This window comes from Oncorhynchus nerka, linkage group LG10, assembly GCF_034236695.1.
Source record: "Oncorhynchus nerka isolate Pitt River linkage group LG10, Oner_Uvic_2.0, whole genome shotgun sequence".
In the NCBI taxonomy this organism is placed as follows: Eukaryota; Metazoa; Chordata; class Actinopteri; order Salmoniformes; family Salmonidae; genus Oncorhynchus; species Oncorhynchus nerka.
In genome coordinates, this window is record NC_088405.1 from 7,960,582 (window position 1) to 7,984,973 (window position 24,392).

Consider the following 24,392-nt stretch of genomic DNA (forward strand, 5'->3'; position numbering starts at 1 on the left):
TGAAGATGGACGTTATAAAGAGGCTCAGTGATCGAGGAAGACACCATTTCACCACAGAGACACCAATGTCATCATGATCTGCCGCTGATATCTTTAAGTTACGACGATCTCCATCACCTCCCATCAGGAGGATCACAATGAAGCAGAGAAGGGACATGTAACCCAGGGGGATTTCCATCCGTTTTCTCTGTTGTCTTTGGCAGAGAGGGACCCACATTCACAAAAATGGTTTTTATTTAACTGACATGAAATAACATCAGGATCAGTATAGGTCTTATTTCCAACAGGACATTGACATGGGGAGTTGTACAGGCCTTTTTCCTACTCAACAGATGATTGATGAACCTTTTACACAATTTTTTTATTTTTTATTTTGTACTGTGGGTTTTTTGAGACCGGGTTGAAAACCCAAGGTTTCCAGAACCTTCTGCTGCTCTCTTACGTGACTTAACTAAGGCAAAGCAGTGGTGAAATACAACAATTGAAAGATGTGAGTCTGGCAAGCAGACTCCTAATCAGCCTGAATATATATATATCATCAATCAACATCTTAAAGCGATCATAATTACTTTAGTTAAATATTCTACATTCTACTAATCATTCCCATCTGTTAATTTTCCAGTTATGAAGAAAAGTGGAAAGTGGTCATTAATTTCATGAAAAGTACATCTGTTATTACCTGCCACATTATTTAAAGAATCAATAAGGGAGGCAGGTGGACTGGTCAGTCTCGTGGGCTTATAGAGGAGATACAGATAGCTGCAGTATAAACTATTCAACAAGGCAGGTGGACTGGTCAGTCTCGTGGGCTTATAGAGGAGATACAGATAGCTGCAGTATAAACTATTCAACAAACACTGGCAGATGTCAGGTGATAAAGATAGCTGTAGTATAAACTATTCACAAGGCAGGTGGACTGGTCAGTCTTGGGTTGTAATCAGATAGCTGCAATAAAATTCACCCAATCCTCGTGGGCTTATAATCACAGATAACCCAGTATAAACTATTCAAAATCAGTGACCTCAATCCGTTGTAATCACCCAATAGAAATCACCCAATCCTTGTAAATCACCCAATCCTTGTAATCACCCAATAGAAATCACCCAATCCTTGTAATCACCCAATAGAAATCACCCAATCCTTGTAATCACCCAATAGAAATCACCCGATCCTTGTAATTGTAAAATCACCCAATCACCCAGAAATCACCCAATCCTTGTAATCACCCAATAGAAATCACCCAATCCTTGTAATCACCCAATAGAAATCACCCGATCCTTGTAATCACCCAATAGAAATCACCCAATCCTTGTAATCACCCAATAGAAATCACCCAATCCTTGTAATCACCCAATAGAAATCACCCAATCCTTGTAATCACCCAATAGAAATCACCCAATCCTTGTAATCACCCAATAGAAATCACCCAATCCTTGTAATCACCCAATAGAAATCACCCAAGACAGAGACGACCCTAGAGAGCCCAGGGAAGACAAAGACCACCCTAGAGAGCCCAGAGAAGACAGACACGACCCTAGAGAGCCCAGGGAAGACAGACGACCCTAGAGAGCCCAGGGAAGACAGAGACAACCATAGAGAGCCCAGGGGAAGACAGAGACGACACTAGAGAGCCCAGGAAGACAGAGACGACCCTAGAGAGCCCAGGGAAGACAGAGACGACCCTAGAGAGCCCAGGGAAGACAGAGACGACCCTAGAGAGCCCAGGGAAGACAGACGACTCTAGAGAGCCCAGGGAAGACAAAGACGACCCTAGAGAGCCCAGGGAAGACAGAGACGATCCTAGAGAGCCCAGGGAAGACAGAGACGACCCTAGAGAGCCCAGGGAAGACAGAGACGACCCTAGAGAGCCCAGGGAAGACAGAGGCGACCCTAGAGAGCCCAGGGAAGACAGAGGCGACCCTAGAGAGCCCAGGGAAGACAGAGGCGACCCTAGAGAGCCCAGGGAAGACAGAGACTATCCTAGAGAGCCTAGGGAAGACAGAGACGACACTAGAGAGCCCGGGGAAGACAGAGGCGACACTAGAGATTTGGGGAAGACAGAGGCGACACTAGAGAGCCCGGGGAAGACAGAGGCAACCCTAGAGAGCCCAGGGAAGACAGAGACTATCCTAGAGAGCCCAGGGAAGACAGAGACGACCATAGAAGAAACATTCAGCCAGCAGGGTAAGAGAACATGGCGGAGGTAGCTGCAAGGCAAGTGTGTGTGTGTGTGTGCGTACGTGTGTGTGTGCATATCTGTCCATGTATGTGTGTACTCACTGGAGACGGTGAGCAGGCTGAAGGACAGTTTGTTCCTGGGGGTGATGGGTGGGGGCCCGGGGAGGAATGAGGCTGGGGGGTCCGGGGGACACAGAGAGACGGCGGTCTCCACTCAACAGGTTCAACACCTGACTCTTTGGTCTCTGAGGCCTCAGTGGGCTGATCTGAACACACAGATAGATAGAGAGAGAGAGAGAGAGAGAGAGAAGAGACGTATCACAGATCCTGTAGGAATCAAATCAAATCAAACCGTACGATCAAAAAATAGATAAGAGGACGCGGGCTGATCTGATGACATCTGGAGAGATCAGAGATCAGGATGCAATCAATCAATCAGGAGAGAAGGAAGGAAGGAAGGAAGGAGAGAGCCATCGGAGATCAGGATGCAATCAATCAATCAGGAGAGAAGGAAGGAAGGAAGGAAGGAGAGAGACATCGGAGATCAGGATGCAATCAATCAATCAGGAGAGAAGGAAGGAAGGAAGGAAGGAGAGAGACATCGGATATCAGGATGCAATCAATCAATCAATCATTCAGGAGAGAAGGAAGGAAGGAGAGAGACATCAGAGATCAGGATGCAATTAATCAATCAATCATTCAGGAGAGAAGGAAGGAAGGAGAGAGACATCAGAGATCAGGATGCAATCAATCAATCAATCATTCAGTAGAGAAGGAAGGAAGGAGAGAGACATCAGAGATCAGGATGCAATCAATCAATCAATCATTCAGTAGAGAAGGAAGGAAGGAGAGAGACATCAGAGATCAGGATGCAATCAATCAATCAATGAAGGAAGGAATTCAGGATCAGAGAAGGAAGAAGAAGGAGAGAGACATCAGAGATCAGGATGCAATCAATCAATCAATCATTCAGGAGAGAAGGAAGGAAGGAGAGAGACATCAGAGATCAGGATGCAATCAATCAATCAATCATTCAGTAGAGAAGGAAGGAAGGAAGGAGAGAGACATCAGAGATCAGGATGCAATCAATCAATCAATCATTCAGTAGAGAAGGAAGGAAGGAGAGAGACATCAGAGATCAGGATGCAATCAATCAATCAATCATTCAGTAGAGAAGGAAGGAAGGAGAGAGATCAGAGATTAGGATGCAATCAATCAATCAGGAGAGAAGGAAGGAAGGAGAGAGACATCAGAGATTAGGATGCAATCAATCAATCAGGAGAGAAGGAAGGAGAGAGACATCAGAGATCAGGATGCAATCAATCAATCAATCATTCAGGAGAGAAGGAAGGAAGGAAGGAAGGAGAGAGACATCAGAGATCAGGATGCAATCAATCAATCAGGAGAGAAGGAAGGAAGGAGAGAGCCATCAGAGATCAGGATGCAATCAATCAATCATTCAGGAGAGAAGGAAGGAAGGAAGGAAGGAGAGAGCCATCAGAGATTAGGATGCAATCAATCAATCAGGAGAGAAGGAAGGAAGGAAGGAAGAGAGAGAGAGCAATACATAAAAAGCAAGCAAGAAACAAAGAGAGAGAGGAGGGAGAGAGAGGGAGAGAGAGACCACCCTAGGATGGAGAGAAAGAGGAGGGAGAGAGAGAGGGAGAGAGAGGGAGAGAGAGGAGGGAGAGAAAGGAGGGAGAGAGAGAGGAGGGAGAGAGAGAGGGAGAGAGAGGAGGGAGAGAAAGGAGGGAGAGAGAGAGAGGGAGAGAGAGAGGAGGGAGAGAGAGAGGAGAGAGAGAGGTGGGAGAGAGAGGAGGGAGAGAAAGGAGGGAGAGAGAGGAGGGAGAGAGGAGGGAGAGAGAGGAGGGAGAGAGAGGAGGGAGAGAGAGGAGGGAGAGAGAGAGGAGGAGAGAGAGAGAGGGAGGAGAGACAGAGGGAGAGAAAGGAGGGAGAGAGAGGAGGGAGAGAGAGGAGGGAGGGAGAGAGAGGAGGGAGAGAGAGGAGGGGAGAGAGAGGAGGGAGGCCACTAGAGACCAGGGGAAGAGAGAGAGGAGGAGACCAAGGGAGCCAGGGAAGACCTAAAACCATCATGTTAGAAACATCTAAACAAACCTATTGAAAACCATTATTGAAGTCAGACCATCTAAACTACATCTCAATAGAAACCACACCATCTAAACTACATCTCAATAGAACACCATCTAAACTACATCTCAATAGAAAACCATCTAAACTACATCTCAATAGAACTCAATAGAAAACCATCTAAACTACAGTTTGTTCATCTCAATAGAAAACCATCTAAACTACATCTCAATAGAAAACCATCTAAACTACATCTCAATAAAGCCTCAATAGAACACCATCTAAACACATCTCAATAGAACACCATCTAAGAGACATCACAATAGAAACCATCTAAACTACATCTCAATAGAACACCATCGATCAAAAAATCAATAGAAAACCATCTAAACTGACATCTGGAGAGACTCAATCAGGATGCAATAGAAAACCATCTAAACTACATCTCAATAGAAAACCATCTAAACTACATCTCAATAGGATGAATCACCATCTAAACTACATCTCAATAGAGAAAACCATCTAAAGACATCTCAATAGAAAACCATCAATCAATCTCAATCTCAATAGAAAACCATCTAAAGACATCAATAGAACTCAGGATAGCAATCAATCAATCAATCATTCAGGAGAAAACCATCTAAACTACATCTCAATCAGGAGTCGAAAACCATCTAAACAACATTCAGGAACTCAATAGAAAACCATCTAAACTACATCAATAGAACTCAATAGAAAACCATCTAAATCATTCAGGAGAGAAGGAAGGATAGAAAACCATCTAAACTACATGCAATCAATAGAAAACCATCTAAACTACATTCAATAGAAAGGAAGGAAAACTACATCTCAATAGAAAACCATCTAAATACATCTCAAGAGAAAACCATCTAAACTACATCTCAATAGAAATCAGGATGCACCATCTAAATCATTCAATAGAGAAACCATCTAAACTACATCTCAATAGAACTCAATAGAAAACCATCTAAACTACATCTCAATAGAACTCAATAGAAAACCATCTAAACTACATCTCAATAGGATGCAATAGAAAACCATCTAAACTACATTCAGTAGAAAAGGAATAGAAAACCATCTAAACTCAATCTCAATAGAACACCATCTAAAAGGATCACAATAGAAAAACCATCTAATCAATCAATCAGAACAAGAAAGAACTCAATAGAAAACCATCTAAACTACATCTCAATAGAAACCATCTAAACTACATCTCAATAGGAAAACCATCAGAGATCTAAACTACATCTCCAGAAAACCAATAAAGAACTCAATAGAAAACCATCTAAACTACATCTCAATAGAAAAGGAAGGAAGGAATCTCAATAGAAAACCATCTAAACTACATCTCAATAGAAAACCATCTAAACTACATCTCAATAGAAAACCATCTAAACTACATCTCAATAGCAACACCATAAACACATCAATAGAGGAAGGAACTCAATAGAAAACCATCTAAACTGCATCAATCAGAGAAAACCATCTAAGGGACTACATCTCAATAGAAAACCATCTAAACAATCTCAGGAGAGAAACCATCTAAAGGGATCTCAATAGAACTCAATAGAAAACCATCTAAACTACATCTCAATAGAACTCAATAGAAAACCATCTAAACTACATCTCAATAGAACTCAATAGAAAACCATCTAAACTACATCTCAATAGAACTCAATAGAAAACCATCTAAACTACATCTCAATAGAAAACCATCTAAACTACATCTCAATAGAACACCATCTAAACTACATCTCAATAGAAAACCATCTAAACTACATCTCAATAGAAAACCATCTAAACTACATCTCAATAGAACACCATCTAAACTACATCTCAATAGAAAACCATCTAAACTACATCTCAATAGAAAACCATCTAAACTACATCTCAATAGAAAACCATCTAAACTACATCTCAATAGAAAACCATCTAAACTACATCTCAATAGAAAACCATCTAAACTACATCTCAATAGAAAACCATCTAAACTACATAGAACTCAATAGAAAACCATCTAAACTACATCTCAATAGAAAACCATCTAACACATCATCAATAAACTACATCTCAATAGAACTCAATAGAAAACCATCTAAACTACATCTCAATAGAAAACTCAATAGAAAACCATCTAAACTACATCTCAATAGAAAACCATCTAAACTACATCTCAATAGAAAACCATCTAAACTACATCTCAATAGAAAACCAAAACCATCTAAATAGAACTCAATAGAAAACCATCTAAACTACATCTCAATAGAACTCAATAGAAAACCATCTAAACTACATCTCAATAGAACACCATCTAAACTACATCTCAATAGAACTCAATAGAAAACCATCTAAACTACATCTCAATAGAACTCAATAGAAAACCATCTAAACTACATCTCAATAGAAAACCATCTAAAAACTCAATAGAAAACCATCTAAACTACATCTCAATAGAACTCAATAGAAAACCATCTAAACTACATCTCAATAGAAAACTCAACTACATCTCAATAGAAAACCATCTAAACTACATCTCAATAGAAAACCATCTAAACTACATCTCAATAGAAAACCATCTAAACTACATCTCAATAGAAAACCATCTAAACTACATCTCAATAGAACTCAATAGAAAACCATCTAAACTACATCTCAATAGAAAACCATCTAAAACTCAATAGAAAACCATCTAAACTACATCTCAATAGAACTCAATAGAAACCATCTAAACTACATCTCAATAGAAAACCATCTAAACTACATCTCACTAGAAAACCATCTAAACTACATCTCAATAGAACACCATCTAAACTACATCTCACTAGAACTCAATAGAAAACCATCTAAACTACATCTCAATAGAAAACCATCTAAACTACATCTCAATAGAAAACCATCTAAACTACATCTCAATAGAAAACCATCTAAACTACATCTCAATAGAACACCATCTAAACTACATCTCAATAGAACTCAATAGAAATCCATCTAAACTACATCTCAATAGAAAACCATCTAAACTACATCTCACTAGAAAACCATCTAAACTACATCACAAATCTCACTAGAAAACCAATTAAATGTACTGCACTGAAAGGCCAACTGTGTCTAAGCTGAAGAATAACAAAGGAGAGAGCAATTAAATACCATTTAGGGTGAAAATTGCTTTCGTATCCTCGTCGGGATTGGCTCATCGTATTCCTCTCTGAACATGCAAATATGTTCAGAGGCTGTTTGTATTTCTAAAGCTGGGTATAGATTGAAACTCACATTTACTGTCAGCTTACTGCATCTTATTTGTGGTTAGTGCCTCAATATTGGTTTCACATGGTAGGGCATAATTTCACAATCTGTATTGTGAAGAAGTTTTAAAGGGCTCCACACTTATATATATATATATATTGTAGACAATTAGCTGTTGATTCATAAGTTAATTTGTCATTCAACCCCGCTGTAAAACTCAAAGTCAGTCCTCAACAGGGTGATGCTTGGAGTGGATGTATTTAACGGAGACAGTAGAGCTTACAGCTGTTAGCCTCTTCCCTGTGCCAACGACGTTGAATGAAAGAGTCATCTCTCCTCTCTTCTCAGGCCCCGAGGAAGAAGCTCTATCATGGGCCAGACGACTGATGCCTGGATGGCTGATCTGCCACCAAGGTAATCTAGGGGCCAGACGACTGGCTGACTGATCTACCACCAGGGGAATCTAGGGGCCAGACGACTGGCTGACTGATCTACCACCAGGGGAATCTAGGGGCCAGACGACTGGCTGACTGATCTACCACCAGGGGAATCTAGGGGCCAGACGACTGGCTGGCTGATCTACCACCAGGGGAACATAGGGGCCAGACGACTGGCTGACTGATCTACCACCAGGGGAATCTAGGGGCCAGACGACTGGCTGGCTGATCTGCCACCAGGGGAATCTAGGGGCCAGACGACTGGCTGGCTGATCTGCCACCAGGGGAATCTAGGGGCCAGACGACTGGCCTGGCTGGCTGATCTACCACCAGGGAATCTAGGGGCCAGACGACTGGCTGGCTGATCTACCACCAGGGAATCTAGGGGCCAGACGACTGGCTGGACTGATCTACCACCAGGGAATCTAGGGGCCAGACGACTGGCTGGCTGATCTACCACCAGGGAATCTAGGGGCCAGACGACTGGCTGGCTGATCTGCCACCAGGGAATCTAGGGGCCAGACGACTGGCTGGCTGATCTACCACCAGGGAATCTAGGGGCCAGACTGGCTGGCTGATCTACCACCAGGGGAATCTAGGGGCCAGACGACTGGCTGGCTGATCTACCACCAGGGGAATCTAGGGGCCAGACGACTGGATGGCTGATCTACCACCAGGGGAATCTAGGGGCCAGACGACTGGCTGATGGCTGATCTACCACCAGGGGAACTAGGGGCCAGACGACTGGCTGGCTGATCTACCACCAGGGGAATCTAGGGGCCAGACGACTGATGCCTGGATGGCTGATCTGCCACCAGGGGAATCTAGGGCCAGACGACTGGCTGGCTGATCTGCCACCAGGGGAATCTAGGGGCCAGACGACTGGCTGCTGACTGATCTGCCACCAGGGAATCTAGGGCCAGACGACTGGCCTGGATGGCTGATCTGCCACCAGGGGAATCTAGGGGCCAGACGACTGGCTGACTGATCTACCACCAGGGGAATCTAGGGGCCAGACGACTGGCTGCTGACTGATCTACCACCAGGGGAATCTAGGGGCCAGACACTGGCTGGCTGGCTGATCTACCACCAGGGAATCTAGGGGCCAGGCGACGACTGGCTGACTGATCTACCACCAGGGGAATCTAGGGGCCAGGCGACTGATGCCTGGATGGCTGATCTGCCACCAGGGGAATCTAGGGCCAGGCGACTGATGCCTGGATGGCTACCACCAAGGTAATCTAGGGGCCACCATGGGATGGCTGATCTGCCACCAAGGGAATCTAGGGGCCAGACGACTGACTGATCCACCAAGGAATCTAGGGGCCAGACGACTGGCTGGCTGATCTACCACCAGGGAATCTAGGGGCCAGGCGACTGGCTGGCTGATCTGGAATCTAGGGGCCAGACGACTGGCTGGCTGATCTACCACCAGGGGAATCTAGGGGCCAGACGACTGGCTGACTGATCTACCACCAGGGAATCTAGGGGCCAGACGACTGATGCCTGGATGGCTGATCTGCCACCAGCGGAATCTAGGGGCCAGACGACTGATGCCTGGATGGCTGATCTGCCACCAAGGTAATCTAGGGCCAGACGACTGATGCCTGGATGGCTGATCTGCCACCAAGGTAATCTAGGGGCCAGGCGACTGATGCCTGGATGGCTGATCTGCCACCAAGGGAATCTAGGGGCCAGGCGACTGATGCCTGGATGGCTGATCTGCCACCAAGGAATCTAGGGCCAGACGACTGATGCCTGGATGGCTGATCTACCACCAAGGTAATCTAGGGGCCAGACGACTGGCTGACTGGATCTACCACCAGGGAATCTAGGGGCCAGACGACTGATGCCTGGATGGCTGATCTACCACCAAGGGAATCTAGGGGCCAGACGACTGATGCCTGGATGGCTGATCTACCACCAAGGGAATCTAGGGGCCAGACGACTGGCTGACTGATCTACCACCAGGGAATCTAGGGCCAGACGACTGATGCCTGGATGGCTGATCTGCCACCAGGGGAATCTAGGGCCAGACGACTGATGCCTGGATGGCTGATCTGCCACCAAGGGAATCTAGGGCCAGACGACTGATGCCTGGATGGCTGATCTGCCACCAAGGGAATCTAGGGGCCAGACGACTGATGCCTGGATGGCTGATCTGCCACCAAGGGAATCTAGGGGCCAGACGACTGATGCCTGGATGGCTGATCTGCCACCAAGGTAATCTAGGGGCCAGACGACTGGCTGACTGATCTACCACCAGGGGAATCTAGGGGCCAGACGACTGGCTGGCTGATCTACCACCAGGGGAATCTAGGGGCCAGACGACTGATGCCTGGATGGCTGATCTGATCTACCACCAGGGAATCTAGGGGCCAGACGACTGGCTGGCTGATCTAGGGGAATCTAGGGGCCAGGCGACTGGCTGGCTGATCTACCACCAGGGGAATCTAGGGGCCGGACGACTGGCTGACTGATCTACCACCAGGGGAATCTAGGGCCAGACGACTGGCTGGCTGATCTACCACCAAGGGAATCTAGGGGCCAGGCGACTGGCTGACTGATGCCTGATGGCTGATCTGATCTAGGGGCCAGACCAGGGATGGCTGATCTACCACCACAGACTGACTGGCTGGCTGATCTGCCACCAGGGGAATCTAGGGGCCAGGCGAGACTGATCTACCACCAGGGAATCTAGGGCCAGACTGCCTGGCTGGCTGATCTACCACCAGGGAATCTAGGGGCCAGACGACTGATGCCTGGATGGCTGATCTACCACCAGGGGAATCTAGGGGCCAGACGACTGGCCTGGCTGATCTACCACCATGCCTGGGGAATCTAGGGCCAGACGACTGATGCCTGGATGGCTGATCTACCACCAGGGGAATCTAGGGCCAGACGACTGATGCCTGGATGGCTGATCTACCACCAGGGGAATCTAGGGCCAGACTGACTGATGCCTGGATGGCTGATCTACCACCAGGGGAATCTAGGGCCAGGGGATGCCTGGATGGCTGATCTGCCACCAGGGAATCGAGGGGGCCAGACGACTGATGCCTGGATGGCTGATCTGCCACCAAGGGAATCTAGGGCCAGACGACTGATGCCTGGATGGCTGATCTGCCACCAAGGGGAATCTAGGGGCCAGACGACTGGCTGACTGATCTACCACCAAGGGAATCTAGGGGCCAGACGATCTGCCGCAAGGGATGCCTGGATGGCTGATCTACCACCAGGGGAATCTAGGGCCAGACGACTGATGCCTGGATGGCTGATCTGCCACCAGGGAATCTATGGGGGCCAGACGACTGATGCCTGGATGGCTGATCTGCCACCAAGGGAATCTAGGGGCCAGACGACTGATGCCTGGATGGCTGATCTGCCACCAAGGGGAATCTAGGGGCCAGACGACTGGCTGACTGATCTACCACCAAGGGAATCTAGGGGCCAGACGACTGGCTGGCTGATCTACCACCAGGGGAATCTAGGGGCCAGACGACTGGCTGGCTGATCTACCACCAAGGGAATCTAGGGGCCAGACGACTGGCTGGCTGATCTACCACCAGGGGAATCTAGGGGGCCAGACGACTGGCTGACTGATCTACCACCAGGGAATCTAGGGGCCAGACGACTGATGCCTGGATGGCTGATCTGCCACCAGGGGAATCTAGGGGCCAGACGACTGATGCCTGGATGGCTGATCTGCCACCCAAGGTAATCTAGGGGCCAGACAACTGATGCCTGGATGGCTGATCTGCCACCAAGGGGAATCTAGGGGCCAGACGACTGGCTGACTGATCTACCACCAAGGGAATCTAGGGGCCAGACGACTGGCTGGCTGATCTACCACCAGGGGAATCTAGGGGCCAGACGACTGGCTGGCTGATCTACCACCAAGGGAATCTAGGGGCCAGACGACTGGCTGGCTGATCTACCACCAGGGGAATCTAGGGGCCAGACGACTGGCTGACTGATCTACCACCAGGGGAATCTAGGGGCCAGACGACTGATGCCTGGATGGCTGATCTGCCACCAGGGGAATCTAGGGGCCAGACGACTGATGCCTGGATGGCTGATCTGCCACCAAGGTAATCTAGGGGCCAGACGACTGATGCCTGGATGGCTGATCTGCCACCAAGGTAATCTAGGGGCCAGACGACTGATGCCTGGATGGCTGATCTGCCACCAAGGGAATCTAGGGGCCAGACGACTGATGCCTGGATGGCTGATCTGCCACCAAGGGAATCTAGGGGCCAGACGACTGATGCCTGGATGGCTGATCTGCCACCAAGGTAATCTAGGGGCCAGACGACTGGCTGACTGATCTACCACCAGGGAATCTAGGGCCAGACGACTGGCTGGCTGATCTACCACCAGGGGAATCTAGGGGCCAGACGACTGGCTGACTGATCTACCACCAGGGAATCTAGGGGCCAGACGACTGGCTGGCTGATCTGCCACCAAGGTAATCTAGGGGCCAGACGACTGGCTGACTGATCTACCACCAGGGAATCTAGGGGCCAGACGACTGATGCCTGGATGGCTGATCTACCACCAGGGAATCTAGGGCCAGACGACTGATGCCTGGATGGCTGATCTACCACCAGGGAATCTAGGGGCCAGACGACTGGCTGGCTGATCTGCCACCAGGGAATCTAGGGCCAGACGACTGGCTGACTGATCTACCACCAGGGAATCTAGGGGCCAGACGACTGGCTGGCTGATCTACCACCAAGGGAATCTAGGGGCCAGGCGACTGATGCCTGGATGGCTGATCTACCACCAGGGAATCTAGGGCCAGACGACTGATGCCTGGATGGCTGATCTACCACCAGGGAATCTAGGGGCCAGACGACTGATGCCTGGATGGCTGATCTACCACCACTGGCTGGGAATCTAGGGGCCAGACTGACTGGCTGGCTGATCTGCCACCAGGGGAATCTAGGGCCAGACGACTGATGCCTGGATGGCTGATCTGCCACCAGGGAATCTAGGGGCCAGACGACTGATGCCTGGATGGCTGATCTACCACCAAGGGAATCTAGGGGCCAGACGCGACTGATGCCTGGATGGCTGATCTGCCACCAAGGGAATCTAGGGGCCAGACGACTGATGCCTGGATGGCTGATCTACCACCAGGGGAACTGGCTGACTGATCTACCACCAGGGAATCTAGGGGCCGGACGACTGGCTGGCTGATCTACCACCAGGGAATCTAGGGGCCAGACGACTGGCTGACAGCACCAGGGACTGACTGGCTGCCTACCACCAGGGGGAATCTAGGGGGCTGATCTGCCACCAAGGGAATCTAGGGGCCAGACGACTGATGCCTGGATGGCTGATCTACCACCAAGGGAATCTAGGGGCCAGACGACTGGCTGGCTGATCTACCACCAGGGAATCTAGGGGCCAGACGACTGATGCCTGGATGGCTGATCTACCACCAAGGGAATCTATGGGGCCAGACGACTGATGCCTGGATGGCTGGATCTACCACCAAGGGAATCTAGGGGCCAGACGACTGGCTGACTGATCTACCACCAGGGGAATCTAGGGGCCAGACGACTGATGCCTGGATGGCTGATCTGCCACCAAGGAATCTAGGGGCCAGACGACTGATGCCTGGATGGCTGATCTGCCACCAAGGGAATCTAGGGGCCAGACGACTGATGCCTGGATGGCTGATCTGCCACCAAGGGAATCTAGGGGCCAGACGACTGATGCCTGGATGGCTGATCTGCCACCAAGGGAATCTAGGGGCCAGACGACTGATGCCTGGATGGCTGATCTGCCACCAAGGTAATCTAGGGGCCAGACGACTGGCTGACTGATCTACCACCAGGGGAATCTAGGGGCCAGACGACTGGCTGGCTGATCTACCACCAGGGGAATCTAGGGGCCAGACGACTGATGCCTGGATGGCTGATCTGCCACCAAGGTAATCTAGGGGCCAGACGACTGGCTGACTGATCTACCACCAGGGGAATCTAGGGGCCAGACGACTGGCTGGCTGATCTACCACCAGGGGAATCTAGGGGCCAGACGACTGGCTGACTGATCTACCACCAGGGGAATCTAGGGGCCGGACGACTGGCTGGCTGATCTACCACCAGGGGAATCTAGGGGCCAGACGACTGGCTGACTGATGTAGCACCAGGGGAATCTAGGGGCCAGACGACTGGCTGACTGATCTACCACCAGGGGAATCTAGGGGCCAGACGACTGGCTGGCTGATCTGCCACCAAGGTAATCTAGGGGCCAGACGACTGGCTGACTGATCTACCACCAGGGGAATCTAGGGGCCAGACGACTGATGCCTGGATGGCTGATCTACCACCAGGGGAATCTAGGGGCCAGACGACTGATGCCTGGATGGCTGATCTACCACCAGGGGAATCTAGGGGCCAGACGACTGGCTGGCTGATCTGCCACCAGGGGAATCTAGGGGCCAGACGACTGGCTGACTGATCTACCACCAGGGGAATCTAGGGGCCAGACGACTGGCTGGCTGATCTACCACCAAGGGAATCTAGGGGCCAGACGACTGATGCCTGGATGGCTGATCTACCACCAGGGGAATCTAGGGGCCAGACGACTGATGCCTGGATGGCTGATCTACCACCAGGGAATCTAGGGGCCAGACGACTGATGCCTGGATGGCTGATCTACCACCAGGGGAATCTAGGGGCCAGGACGACTGGCTGGCTGATCTACCACCAGGGGAATCTAGGGCCAGACGACTGATGCCTGGATGGCTGATCTGCCACCAGGGGAATCTAGGGGCCAGACGACTGATGCCTGGATGGCTGATCTGCCACCAGGGAATCTAGGGCCAGACGACTGATGCCTGGATGGCTGATCTGCCACCAGGGGAATCTAGGGGCCAGACGACTGATGCCTGGATGGCTGATCTGCCACCAAGGGAATCTAGGGGCCAGACGACTGATGCCTGGATGGCTGATCTGCCACCAAGGGGAATCTAGGGGCCAGACGACTGGCTGACTGATCTACCACCAAGGGAATCTAGGGGCCAGACGACTGATGCCTGGATGGCTGATCTGCCACCAGGGAATCTAGGGCCAGACGACTGATGCCTGGATGGCTGATCTGCCACCAGGGGAATCTAGGGCCAGACGACTGATGCCTGGATGGCTGATCTGCCACCAAGGAATCTAGGGCCAGACGACTGATGCCTGGATGGCTGATCTGCCACCAAGGGGAATCTAGGGCCAGACGACTGGCTGACTGATCTACCACCAAGGGGAATCTAGGGGCCAGACGACTGGCTGGCTGATCTACCACCAAGGGAATCTAGGGGCCAGACGACTGGCTGGCTGATCTACCACCAGGGGAATCTAGGGGCCAGACGACTGGCTGACTGATCTACCACCAGGGGAATCTAGGGGCCAGACGACTGATGCCTGGATGGCTGATCTGCCACCAGGGGAATCTAGGGGCCAGACGACTGATGCCTGGATGGCTGATCTGCCACCCAAGGTAATCTAGGGGCCAGACAACTGATGCCTGGATGGCTGATCTGCCACCAAGGGGAATCTAGGGGCCAGACGACTGGCTGACTGATCTACCACCAAGGGAATCTAGGGGCCAGACGACTGGCTGGCTGATCTACCACCAGGGGAATCTAGGGGCCAGACGACTGGCTGGCTGATCTACCACCAAGGGAATCTAGGGGCCAGACGACTGGCTGGCTGATCTACCACCAGGGGAATCTAGGGGCCAGACGACTGGCTGACTGATCTACCACCAGGGGAATCTAGGGGCCAGACGACTGATGCCTGGATGGCTGATCTGCCACCAGGGAATCTAGGGCCAGACGACTGATGCCTGGATGGCTGATCTGCCACCAAGGTAATCTAGGGGCCAGACGACTGATGCCTGGATGGCTGATCTGCCACCAAGGTAATCTAGGGGCCAGACGACTGATGCCTGGATGGCTGATCTGCCACCAAGGGAATCTAGGGGCCAGACGACTGATGCCTGGATGGCTGATCTGCCACCAAGGGAATCTAGGGCCAGACGACTGATGCCTGGATGGCTGATCTGCCACCAAGGTAATCTAGGGGCCAGACGACTGGCTGACTGATCTACCACCAGGGAATCTAGGGGCCAAGACGACTGGCTGGCTGATCTACCACCAGGGGAATCTAGGGGCCAGACGACTGGCTGACTGATCTACCACCAGGGGAATCTAGGGGCCAGACGACTGGCTGGCTGATCTACCACCAGGGAATCTAGGGGCCACCGACTGGGATGATCTACCACCAGGGAATCTAGGGGCCAGACGACTGGCTGGACTGATCTACCACCAGGGAATCTAGGGGCCAGACGACTGGCTGGCTGATCTACCACCAGGGAATCTAGGGGCCAGACGACTGGCTGACTGATCTACCACCAGGGGAATCTAGGGGCCAGACGACTGATGCCTGGATGGCTGATCTACCACCAGGGAATCTAGGGGCCAGACGACTGATGCCTGGATGGCTGATCTACCACCAGGGAATCTAGGGGCCAGACGACTGATGCTGGCTGATCTGCCACCAGGGAATCTAGGGGCCAGACGATGCCTGGCTGGCTGATCTACCACCAGGGAATCTAGGGGCCAGACGACTGGCTGGCTGATCTACCACCAAGGGAATCTAGGGCCAGACGACTGATGCCTGGATGGCTGATCTACCACCAGGGGAATCTAGGGCCAGACGACTGATGCCTGGATGGCTGATCTACCACCAGGGGAATCTAGGGGCCAGACGACTGATGCCTGGATGGCTGATCTACCACCAGGGGAATCTAGGGCCAGACGACTGGCTGGCTGATCTGCCACCAGGGGAATCTAGGGGCCCGACTGATGCCTGGATGGCTGATCTGCCACCAGGGGAATCTAGGGCCAGACGACTGATGCCTGGATGGCTGATCTACCACCAAGGGAATCAGGGGCCAGACGACTGATGCCTGGATGGCTGATCTACCACCAAGGGAATCTAGGGGCCAGACGACTGATGCCTGGATGGCTGATCTACCACCAAGGGAATCTAGGGCCGGACGACTGGCTGGCTGATCTACCACCAAGGGAATCTAGGGGCCAGACGACTGGCTGGCTGATCTACCACCAAGGGAATCTAGGGGCCAGACGACTGGCTGGCTGATCTACCACCAGGGGAATCTAGGGGGCCAGACGACTGGCTGGCTGATCTACCACCAGGGGAATCTAGGGGCCAGACGATGCCTGGATGGCTGATCTACCACCAGGGAATCTAGGGGCCAGACGACTGATGCCTGGATGGCTGATCTACCACCAGGGGAATCTAGGGGCCAGACGACTGATGCTGGCTGATCTACCACCAGGGAATCTAGGGGCCAGACGACTGATGCCTGGATGGCTGATCTGCCACCAGGGAATCTAGGGCCAGACGACTGATGCCTGGATGGCTGATCTGCCACCAGGTAATCTAGGGCCAGACGACTGATGCCTGGATGGCTGATCTACCACCAGGGGAATCTAGGGCCAGGACTGATGCCTGGATGGCTGATCTACCACCAAGGGAATCTAGGGGCCAGACGACTGATGCCTGGATGGCTGATCTACCACCAAGGGAATCTAGGGGCCAGACGACTGATGCCTGGATGGCTGATCTACCACCAGGGGAATCTAGGGGCCGGACGACTGGCTGGCTGATCTACCACCAAGGGAATCTAGGGGCCAGACGACTGGCTGGCTGATCTACCACCAAGGGAATCTAGGGGCCAGACGACTGGCTGGCTGATCTACCACCAGGGGAATCTAGGGGCCAGACGACTGGCTGGCTGATCTACCACCAGGGGAATCTAGGGGCCAGACGACTGGATGGCTGATCTACCACCAGGGGAATCTAGGGGCCAGACGACTGATGCCTGGATGGCTGATCTACCACCAGGGGAATCTAGGGGCCAGACGACTGGCTGGCTGATCTACCACCAGGGGAATCTAGGGGCCAGACGACTGATGCCTGGATGGCTGATCTACCACCAGGGAATCTAGGGCCAGACGACTGATGCCTGGATGGCTGATCTGCCACCAGGGAATCTAGGGCCAGACGACTGATGCCTGGATGGCTGATCTACCACCAGGGGAATCTAGGGGCCAGACGACTGATGCTGGCTGATCTGCCACCAGGGAATCTAGGGGCCAGGACTGATGCCTGGATGGCTGATCTGCCACCAAGGGAATCTAGGGGCCAGACGACTGGCTGACTGATCTACCACCAAGGGAATCTAGGGGCCAGACGACTGGCTGGCTGATCTACCACCAGGGAATCTAGGGGCCAGACGACTGGCTGGCTGATCTACCACCAGGGAATCTAGGGGCCAGACGACTGGCTGGCTGATCTACCACCAGGGAATCTAGGGGCCAGACGACTGGCTGACTGATCTACCACCAGGGGAATCTAGGGGCCAGACGACTGATGCCTGGATGGCTGATCTGCCACCAGGGGAATCTAGGGGCCAGACGACTGATGCCTGGATGGCTGATCTGCCACCAGGGGAATCTAGGGGCCAGACGACTGATGCCTGGATGGCTGATCTGCCACCAAGGGAATCTAGGGGCCAGACGACTGGCTGACTGATCTACCACCAAGGGAATCTAGGGGCCAGACGACTGGCTGGCTGATCTACCACCAGGGGAATCTAGGGGCCAGACGACTGGCTGGCTGATCTACCACCAAGGGAATCTAGGGGCCAGACGACTGGCTGGCTGATCTACCACCAGGGGAATCTAGGGGCCAGACGACTGGCTGACTGATCTACCACCAGGGGAATCTAGGGGCCAGACGACTGATGCCTGGATGGCTGATCTGCCACCAAGGGAATCTAGGGGCCAGACGACTGATGCCTGGATGGCTGATCTGCCACCAAGGTAATCTAGGGCCAGACGACTGATGCCTGGATGGCTGATCTGCCACCAAGGGAATCTAGGGCCAGACGACTGATGCCTGGATGGCTGATCTGCCACCAAGGGAATCTAGGGGCCAGACGACTGATGCCTGGATGGCTGATCTACCACCAAGGTAATCTAGGGGCCAGACGACTGGCTGACTGATCTACCACCAGGGGAATCTAGGGGCCAGACGACTGATGCCTGGATGGCTGATCTACCACCAAGGGAATCTAGGGGCCAGACGACTGATGCCTGGATGGCTGATCTACCACCAAGGGAATCTAGGGGCCAGACGACTGGCTGACTGATCTACCACCAGGGAATCTAGGGGCCAGACGACTGATGCCTGGATGGCTGATCTGCCACCAAGGGAATCTAGGGCCAGACGACTGATGCCTGGATGGCTGATCTGCCACCAAGGGGAATCTATGGGCCAGACGACTGATGCCTGGATGGCTGATCTGCCACCAAGGGAATCTAGGGCCAGACTGACTGATGCCTGGATGGCTGATCTGCCACCAAGGGAATCTAGGGCCAGACGACTGATGCCTGGATGGCTGATCTGCCACCAAGGTAATCTAGGGGCCAGACGACTGGCTGACTGATCTACCACCAGGGGAATCTAGGGGCCAGACGACTGGCTGGCTGATCTACCACCAGGGGAATCTAGGGGCCAGACGACTGATGCCTGGATGGCTGATCTGCCACCAAGGTAATCTAGGGGCCAGACGACTGGCTGACTGATCTACCACCAGGGGAATCTAGGGGCCAGACGACTGATGCCTGGATGGCTGATCTGCCACCAGGGGAATCTAGGGGCCAGACGACTGATGCCTGGATGGCTGATCTGCCACCACCAGGGAATCTAGGGGCCAGACGACTGATGCCTGGATGGCTGATCTGCCACCAAGGTAATCTAGGGGCCAGACGACTGATGCCTGGATGGCTGATCTGCCACCAAGGGAATCTAGGGGCCAGACGACTGATGCCTGGATGGCTGATCTGCCACCAAGGGAATCTAGGGGCCAGACGACTGATGCCTGGATGGCTGATCTACCACCAAGGTAATCTAGGGGCCAGACGACTGGCTGACTGATCTACCACCAGGGGAATCTAGGGGCCAGACGACTGATGCCTGGATGGCTGATCTACCACCAAGGGAATCTAGGGGCCAGACGACTGATGCCTGGATGGCTGATCTACCACCAAGGGAATCTAGGGGCCAGACGACTGGCTGGACTGATCTACCACCAGGGAATCTAGGGGCCAGACGACTGATGCCTGGATGGCTGATCTGCCACCAAGGGAATCTAGGGGCCAGACGACTGATGCCTGGATGGCTGATCTGCCACCAAGGGAATCTAGGGGCCAGACGACTGATGCCTGGATGGCTGATCTGCCACCAAGGGAATCTAGGGGCCAGACGACTGATGCCTGGATGGCTGATCTGCCACCAAGGGAATCTAGGGGCCAGACGACTGATGCCTGGATGGCTGATCTGCCACCAAGGTAATCTAGGGGCCAGACGACTGGCTGACTGATCTACCACCAGGGGAATCTAGGGGCCAGACGACTGGCTGGCTGATCTACCACCAGGGAATCTAGGGGCCAGACGACTGATGCCTGGATGGCTGATCTGCCACCAAGGAATCTAGGGGCCAGACGACTGGCCTGACTGATCTACCACCAGGGGAATCTAGGGGCCAGACGACTGGCTGGCTGATCTACCACCAGGGGAATCTAGGGGCCAGACGACTGGCTGACTGATCTACCACCAGGGGAATCTAGGGGCCGGACGACTGGCTGGCTGATCTACCACCAGGGGAATCTAGGGGCCAGACGACTGGCTGACTGATGTAGCACCAGGGGAATCTAGGGGCCAGACGACTGGCTGACTGATCTACCACCAGGGGAATCTAGGGGCCAGACGACTGGCTGGCTGATCTGCCACCAAGGTAATCTAGGGGCCAGACGACTGGCTGACTGATCTACCACCAGGGGAATCTAGGGGCCAGACGACTGATGCCTGGATGGCTGATCTACCACCAGGGGAATCTAGGGGCCAGACGACTGATGCCTGGATGGCTGATCTACCACCAGGGGAATCTAGGGCCAGACGACTGGCTGGCTGATCTACCACCAAGGGAATCTAGGGGCCAGACGACTGATGCCTGGATGGCTGATCTACCACCAGGGAATCTAGGGCCAGACGACTGATGCCTGGATGGCTGATCTACCACCAGGGAATCTAGGGGCCAGACGACTGATGCCTGGATGGCTGATCTACCACCAGGGGAATCTAGGGGCCAGACGACTGGCTGGCTGATCTGCCACCAGGGGAATCTAGGGGCCAGACGACTGGCTGACTGATCTACCACCAGGGGAATCTAGGGGCCAGACGACTGGCTGGCTGATCTACCACCAAGGGAATCTAGGGGCCAGACGACTGATGCCTGGATGGCTGATCTACCACCAGGGGAATCTAGGGGCCAGACGACTGATGCCTGGATGGCTGATCTACCACCAGGGGAATCTAGGGGCCAGACGACTGATGCCTGGATGGCTGATCTACCACCAGGGGAATCTAGGGGCCAGACGACTGGCTGGCTGATCTGCCACCAGGGGAATCTAGGGGCCAGACGACTGATGCCTGGATGGCTGATCTGCCACCAGGGGAATCTAGGGGCCAGACGACTGATGCCTGGATGGCTGATCTACCACCAAGGGAATCTAGGGGCCAGACGACTGATGCCTGGATGGCTGATCTACCACCAAGGGAATCTAGGGGCCAGACGACTGATGCCTGGATGGCTGATCTACCACCAGGGGAATCTAGGGGCCGGACGACTGGCTGGCTGATCTACCACCAAGGGAATCTAGGGGCCAGACGACTGGCTGGATGGCTGATCTACCACCAAGGGAATCTAGGGGCCAGACGACTGGCTGGCTGATCTACCACCAGGGGAATCTAGGGGCCAGACGACTGGCTGGCTGATCTACCACCAGGGGAATCTAGGGGCCAGACGACTGGATGGCTGATCTACCACCAGGGGAATCTAGGGGCCAGACGACTGATGCCTGGATGGCTGATCTACCACCAGGGGAATCTAGGGGCCAGACGACTGGCTGGCTGATCTACCACCAGGGAATCTAGGGCCAGACGACTGATGCCTGGATGGCTGATCTGCCACCAGGGGAATCTAGGGGCCAGACGACTGATGCCTGGATGGCTGATCTGCCACCAGGGGAATCTAGGGGCCAGACGACTGATGCCTGGATGGCTGATCTGCCACCAGGGGAATCTAGGGGCCAGACGACTGATGCCTGGATGGCTGATCTGCCACCAAGGGAATCTAGGGGCCAGACGACTGATGCCTGGATGGCTGATCTGCCACCAAGGGGAATCTAGGGGCCAGACGACTGGCTGACTGATCTACCACCAAGGGAATCTAGGGGCCAGACGACTGGCTGGCTGATCTACCACCAGGGAATCTAGGGGCCAGACGACTGGCTGGCTGATCTACCACCAAGGGAATCTAGGGGCCAGACGACTGGCTGGCTGATCTACCACCAGGGAATCTAGGGGCCAGACGACTGGCTGACTGATCTACCACCAGGGAATCTAGGGCCAGACGACTGATGCCTGGATGGCTGATCTGCCACCAGGGAATCTAGGGGCCAGACGACTGATGCCTGGATGGCTGATCTGCCACCAAGGTAATCTAGGGGCCAGACGACTGATGCCTGGATGGCTGATCTGCCACCAAGGGGAATCTAGGGGCCAGACGACTGGCTGACTGATCTACCACCAAGGGAATCTAGGGGCCAGACGACTGGCTGGCTGATCTACCACCAGGGGAATCTAGGGGCCAGACGACTGGCTGGCTGATCTACCACCAAGGGAATCTAGGGGCCAGACGACTGGCTGGCTGATCTACCACCAGGGGAATCTAGGGGAGACGACTGGCTGACTGATCTACCACCAGGGAATCTAGGGGCCAGACGACTGATGCCTGGATGGCTGATCTGCCACCAGGGGAATCTAGGGGCCAGACGACTGATGCCTGGATGGCTGATCTGCCACCAAGGTAATCTAGGGGCCAGACGACTGATGCCTGGATGGCTGATCTGCCACCAAGGGAATCTAGGGGCCAGACGACTGATGCCTGGATGGCTGATCTGCCACCAAGGGAATCTAGGGGCCAGACGACTGATGCCTGGATGGCTGATCTACCACCAAGGTAATCTAGGGGCCAGACGACTGGCTGACTGATCTACCACCAGGGGAATCTAGGGGCCAGACGACTGATGCCTGGATAGCTGATCTACCACCAAGGGAATCTAGGGGCCAGACGACTGATGCCTGGATGGCTGATCTACCACCAAGGGAATCTAGGGGCCAGACGACTGGCTGACTGATCTACCACCAGGGGAATCTAGGGGCCAGACGACTGATGCCTGGATGGCTGATCTGCCACCAAGGGAATCTAGGGGCCAGACGACTGATGCCTGGATGGCTGATCTGCCACCAAGGGAATCTATGGGCCAGACGACTGATGCCTGGATGGCTGATCTGCCACCAAGGGAATCTAGGGGCCAGACGACTGATGCCTGGATGGCTGATCTGCCACCAAGGGAATCTAGGGGCCAGACGACTGATGCCTGGATGGCTGATCTGCCACCAAGGTAATCTAGGGCCAGACGACTGGCTGACTGATCTACCACCAGGGAATCTAGGGGCCAGACGACTGGCTGGCTGATCTACCACCAGGGAATCTAGGGGCCAGACGACTGATGCCTGGATGGCTGATCTGCCACCAAGGTAATCTAGGGGCCAGACGACTGGCTGACTGATCTACCACCAGGGAATCTAGGGGCCAGACGACTGATGCCTGGATGGCTGATCTGCCACCAGGGAATCTAGGGCCAGACTGATGCCTGGATGGCTGATCTGCCACCAAGGTAATCTAGGGGCCAGACGACTGATGCCTGGATGGCTGATCTGCCACCAAGGGGAATCTAGGGGCCAGACGACTGGCTGACTGATCTACCACCAAGGGAATCTAGGGGCCAGACGACTGGCTGGCTGATCTACCACCAGGGGAATCTAGGGGCCAGACGACTGGCTGGCTGATCTACCACCAAGGGAATCTAGGGGCCAGACGACTGGCTGGCTGATCTACCACCAGGGGAATCTAGGGGCCAGACGACTGGCTGACTGATCTACCACCAGGGGAATCTAGGGGCCAGACGACTGATGCCTGGATGGCTGATCTGCCACCAAGGTAATCTAGGGGCCAGAAGACTGATGCCTGGATGGCTGATCTGCCACCAAGGAATCTAGGGGCCAGACGACTGATGCCTGGATGGCTGATCTGCCACCAAGGGAATCTAGGGGCCAGACGACTGGATGCCTGGATGGCTGATCTGCCACCAGGGGAATCTAGGGGCCAGACGACTGATGCCTGATCTACCACCAAGGTAATCTA

The 24,392-nt window shown here is 53.0% G+C and overlaps 1 pseudogene; it reads right to left on the reverse strand.

The window, feature by feature from the left end:
• The window catches only part of LOC115115761 (dedicator of cytokinesis protein 1-like), a 209,631-nt pseudogene that overhangs the window by 16,821 nt on the left and 168,418 nt on the right, over positions 1-24,392 (reverse strand).